At 40.1% G+C, this 6,000-nt stretch overlaps 1 long non-coding RNA gene across 1 annotated transcript; it reads left to right on the plus strand.

Moving 5' to 3' along the window:
• The first annotated feature begins 582 nt into the window (after window positions 1–582).
• On the plus strand, window positions 583–5,769 carry LOC113034484 (uncharacterized). The gene is made up of 5 exons (XR_003274187.2): window positions 583–782; window positions 873–925; window positions 1,140–1,312; window positions 1,720–1,850; window positions 3,888–5,769. It is a non-coding gene; the product is annotated as an uncharacterized LOC113034484 (long non-coding RNA).
• The last annotated feature ends 231 nt before the right edge of the window (window positions 5,770–6,000 follow it).

The following is a 6,000-nucleotide window of genomic DNA, read 5'->3' on the forward strand; positions in this document are numbered from 1 at the left end:
TATTGGGGTGCAAAGTACAGGCATAAAGCAACATACAGGGGCTCAAACAGATTAATGCAACTGTTTCTTTTAGCTTAAGGGTGTTCTTTTATTAAGCAGTAAATCTGGAGCATTTCAGACTGAAAAATTCAGCCCTTCTAATCATGTTTCTGCTGTTAAGAAATGAAAGCCATTTACTTTCCTCTGTGAATCACTTAGGGGCATGAGACTGGTGAGAGAAGTGGCTCAAATATAGACGTATGAAAGCACAGCAGCACCCATGTTCTGTTAACCTCCACTGCTGCAGAAGAAGAAAGGGACAGAAAAGGGAGCAACCCAGAAAGTGGGCTGTGAATCAGCCCACTGCTGCGAGATCATTAGCGAACAAGTGCCATGCCAGTATCAGCTCACTGAATGAACAGTGACAGTGGAGCAGACAAGTCACTCTCTAGTTACTCTCCCCAAGAGAGCCCTTCACTTCCATTCACACAACCTGAACAAAGGCGGCTAAATTAGTCCCTGGACAACTGTCTTGGGGCTTTTTTTGGGGGGGGAGCCCGCTCAGGCGGACTGAGTGCAGAATGACTTCCTTGTGAGCTCTACCACCGGCCTAGATTAGACATTTCCGCCTGCCTTTTTAATCACTTGTTAATTAGCAGCACGGCGACTGGATGAAGTCATTAAGGGGTTCACTGGCAGAAGTAATTAATCAACACCTCAGAGCTTGTTTAATATGCTGAAATCAATACAGCCATTGTTTCTCTTCGGGGTCTTTTATTGAATTTCCTTCTTTCAAGGCCCAGGTGAGCTGATTCAATACTTGCAATTTCACTTGTACTTTTTAATGTGATCAGTTTCAAAAGCTTGTTTCTCTGTTGGTCTCTTTGCTCCAGACTGAGATATCACAACTCCATGCCATCACTTTTGATGTTTTTCTCCCTTTCTGGTCAGTTTTCACATTATATTGATTTCTTTGTGGCAGTTGGCATTTGTTCTCTTATGACCAGTCACACACATAGACAGGTCTGCTGGCAGCATGACGGCATATTCAAGGAAGAAAGCTTATTAAAAACATTGCTTTTGTCAGTAATGCTGTAAAAAAACCTGTGAATATAAAGTGTAATTGAAGTCCATCCATCCACTTTCTCCTGTTTATTCAGGTCCTGGTTGCAGTTTAAACAGAGACAATACCTGCTGCTCATCTGTGTGGTGTTCCCAAACCAGCTGAGGGACATAATCTCTCCAGTGTGTCCTGGGTCTATCCTGGGGCTTTCTCCTGGTAGGAGACGTAGCAGACCTTTCAGTATTCTGCATATCACAGAAATGGCAGGATGTGAGTTGATATCTACTAAAGAACAAATATAAAAACTCTTTATATATGCAAGCAGGGTGAGCCTCTTTGCAAATTTTAGGCCATTACGTAAACAGCTTATATGCTATACTTCAGGATTGTTTATTAAGGTTTGGAGAAAACAAAATAGTTTTAAAATTGTTTAAAACAATCATGGAATAATATTGTTTCTAGGAATCTATATTTGTTTTTGAGCGATTGCCCATCATGATGTGGATAAATAAAGTATTTCTGTTTGGACTGAACCTCCGCTGTGGCTGTGGTCCCTCCTTGGCAGGGGGGAAAAGCAGGGGAGTCACTTTATATGTTATATCCAGGTTTCCTCTAGGCTGGGGCGTAACATTGGCACAACATTTAGTAGAGATGTTTAACCCTCTTTTCATTCCCAGGACATCAAGTGCTATTGTTTTGTCAGAGCGACTGGCATCTCTTGGAAATGCACAAGCTGTCCTTTGACGTCGTTGCCTGGACACACCAGTTGCTGCAGAGCATGAACTGTCCTGCATGCTCCAAAGACAAAGTAAGCATAAAAGAAGGCAGGAAGGAAGGTGTAAGACTGTCAGCTAGGAGAATATAACTCTTCTCCTGTTTGTGTTTTCTTCTCAGCTACATTTGTTTTCAATTGATGATGATGATGATGATTATTATTTTTAAATTCATTGTTTGGTTAGCTTTAAGCACCAAAACCTTGGTTACCTTGGTGACCAGTCCAGGTTGTATCCCTCCTATGACTCCATGACAGCTGGGATAAGCTCCAGCTGAACTCGATAAGGAGTTAGGAAAATAAATTATGGTTGAAAATAAAATGAGATCTTGGAATATTTCAGTATACGGTAAGACACCTAAATCATGAGTATATGCCATGACATTGAAATATACTTACTATAAAAATATTTTTAAGTTGTAATACATTTTTACTACCTCATGTTTAGTTGCTATTTTGTATTGAAAGTTAATTAAAAATCGTTTTTTTAAATAAAAAAAAATCACAACAAATCTAGTTTTTATGATGAGTCTTAATAGAACCGTCATTTTTGACTGGAAACACAAAATGAACACAACATGAGGGTTAACCTCTGACATTCAGAGTCCAGTCTGAAACTCTTCTTGAGAGTGATTGTAGTCACTCTGAGTAGGATTGTGACTGTTGCCTCGCATCAGGAGACACGTACAATCACAATGATCAAAAGTGGACGCCAAGATGTTGAAGGTGTCAGTCCCTCCTATTTTTACTCTAGGCTGACTGAACCATCAGGAGTCAACTGTTTACTTTCTTGATTTCCACTACCCAAAATTAGCATATATTACAGTGAATAGGAAATGAATAGGGAAAAATGTTGAAGAGATGTGGGCACAAATATTAGGTCTTTGGCAACTTCTAAAGAAGACAAATGCTTGATGTAAGTGTTTCTAAACCTGACTGATGTGCCATAACTAGCTGTTTTCATTTCTGTATGACTTCAAATCGATTTTCCCTCATCTAAGTCACATTTTTGCAGCGAGAAGAGTTTGTAGGTCTTCGTCCGATTAATTAACTTGGTGTGGTAACGCAGGTCAAGCTTTTTTACAGCAGAACATGTAATCACATTTTTTGGGCAGACAAATATGATAAATTTGGGGATCAGAGGTAGAGCTGCTCATCTAGCTACTGAAGCCTCAGCAGTTCCTCTGGGAAAATACCGAACCCCAAGTTACCCCATCGGAGTGTGAGTGTGTATGTGAATGTTAGCCAAGCCATTGAGGTTTAGAAAAAAGGGCTTGTGTGAATGTGTGCGTGTGACTGAATGAATGAGGCTTGTGGTAAAAAGTGCTCAGTTAGAGTATAAAAGCCTTATATAAGTACCAGCCTAATCACTGTTTCCAAATGTTGTGCATTAAAACAAGCTGTTAGAGGGTAATCTAAGGCATCCATATGTGAAGACCTGCAGGCTGACACTATAGAGCTTTCAGTGCTTGTTAATGGGGTTTTTTGTCTTAAGCTACTGACTGAGAAAAAAGACTGAGAACACGCTCTCTCTGTTGCAAGAGGACGGAGGGTCACATGCATTCACATACCAACTCTCGAGGGCTTTTGATTGTAACTGTTTTAGGAGGGGGGAGAGCATCCTGATCATGTGTGGCTCTGAAGGAAGAGGAAGCGTTACCGGCCTCACTTCCACCACCCAGATATTCTGGTGATTTGAACTGGCCTGCTTCCAGTCACAAGGCCACTTATCTTGCATTTCCTCAACGTAAACAGTTTGCAGAGCATGAAAGAGCCTTTCATGCTGTAAGAAGCAGCGTTTCCGTAATTATTCTCCAATCTCAGTTTACCCAGTATCTCTGGCAGTGCAGAGTAAGGGTTTGCAGGGATGAAGAGGTCAAACTCTGATGAAGAGTTTTAGCTGAAGACCCTGAGAGAGTAACTCACAGCAGCAGAGGTGCTTGAAAAGCATGAGAATCAGATGTTTAAATTGTTTTATGTCAAGCACTGAGCAGGTGGCTGTGAATTCTCATCTCTCTTGCTGAATCAAGCTCATTATATTCCTGGTTTAACGTTTCTTCTTTCCTCCCTCAGGCTGGTTTGTCAGAAAATACTGCAAAGAAGTAAGAGGAAGTGAAAGACACGAGCAATTCCTGTCTTCACAGTATTTGTTCTAAGTAGTATTTCAAGACACAGAACTTTCATGTTAAAGCTCTGGCTCATGGAATAACAACAGAAAGCATGAAATGAAACAGGTTTTCACATTCATTAAGAAAACCAGATTAGAACAAATAACAAGGAAGAAATCCTTTGTTTTGGGAGACTTTGTTCTTGCAGAAGTTTTGACTCTTTCTGGTAGATGAATAGGAGGAGTCGAAGCATGCTCGCTGACCACCCTCTTGGTTTTTCCCAGATGGGAGAATGGGTAGACGGAAGGATAAGAACAAATTTGCTATGATGACTGGGAGAGAAGGCACAGAGGACATGAAGAGCCCTTACTGAGGACTAAACACAGAAATCAGAGGGAGGTGGTGAAGGAAGATTGGGTGTAAGACAGGAATAACATACGAACAAACAATGGTGGGGAAAGGTGTAACACAGTGGTCATGAAATTCCATTTAGAAGAATGCAAACCAAAGATAAAATTTATAGATAAGGATTTTTTTTAACAAAAAGAGAGAAATAAGATTGCAAGAAGAAGGAAAAGGATGAAAGTCCGGACATGAAAGGGTACAGACTGAAAAGAGGCTGCGACAGTTTTGTGGCTGATAGAAGTCACAGCATGCATGAAGAGAAACCAGGTCAGCTCTTTAAATACACTGGACCAAAATCAGCCCCGATGACAACCAGCTGGCTAGAATTTCTCTGGTCCAGCCACGAATTAAATGATCCAACAAGGCCGACTAAGGAGAGACATCACAGCAGAAAAGTGACAGGTTTGCCACCGGTAACACATTCTCCTCACGGATGATGACAGGTCCACACTGAGCACATGTTACAGACTGAAAGAGACACCAAGGCAGATGTTATGATGCTTGCAACATCATCCAGCATGACCAGTATGGCAAATCCTCAGACCCACTGTCACACAGTCTGGTCAGAAGTATGCAAACTAGCAGCCCACTGGACAGATTGATATCTCTGAAGTTTAACTGACTCTGGGTTTCACTGTGATGATGGTCCCTTAATCTGAGCATACTGCAGATGTATAAGCGCCACTTGTCTTTGAATTCAGTTCACTTTGTCAAACTATTAAATATATCAACTTTTGTTGCAATTCCCATTTTTATTAGATGCAGAAGGAACACAGATGGCCTTGTTTATAACGTTTTCTCTTCAAAGCTTTAGATTTTTGTAGAAATCATCAATGTTCCCAAACACAAGTGCAAAACTGTCAGTGTCCTTGCAACAGTTGGTCACAGTGAAATTAGCCGAGTTGAGAAAATTCCCTCTCCCCTCCTTTTGCAACAGCTGTGAAACCTGACGGCCTGTTTTATGAGGAAGAGCTGCTTCAGTTCAGAAGTTCGCTGTGAGAAATTCCTCCCTCAGTGTTTGTTTTAAATTAATATGCTTCTGTTTTATTCTGTTTTCTTAATACTGTTAGGTGATCTGCAGGCAGTGATGTCCAAACATTTCACGAGGCTGTGGAGCAGCTTTTTAAAAGTTACACAATACCTTCATTTATTATTGCTGTAACAGTATAATCTGGGAGAAAGACAGATTGCTGACAAGGCAGGATGAAACTGCTGATTACTGTAGTCTCATATGGGAGTTGATTCATTTTAGTTTTTCTATTTTGTTATTGGATCAGGGCTGCAATTGATTCTACTGTGTGGCATTTATTTTCTCAAAATGTGTATCATAAATTAAAAAAGGTATAATATTATTGTTTAATCTGACCAAGAGTCCAGACTAAAACAATACTCAGTTCACTAGCTTAAAACACAAAGAAAAGAAAAATAACTCAGAAATTGATGCGATTATTTCTGTAAACACACTCATTTTCACTTCTTTCAGATCCAGTTTTTCACCACCAAGTTTATTTTAATTTGGTAAAACTAAACTATGACCAGAGAGAAAACCTGTTCTAGTTACCTGAAATAATAATGAGTAAAACTAGATTTAAACAACAACTATGTGAAATAAACTAACTATGGTTTGTTCTCCATGACCACAAGTCTGTTGCCATGATTACCTCCATATTATC

The sequence above is a fragment of the Astatotilapia calliptera genome, chromosome 13 (assembly GCF_964374335.1).
Source record: "Astatotilapia calliptera chromosome 13, fAstCal68.1, whole genome shotgun sequence".
Classification (NCBI taxonomy): domain Eukaryota; kingdom Metazoa; phylum Chordata; class Actinopteri; order Cichliformes; family Cichlidae; genus Astatotilapia; species Astatotilapia calliptera.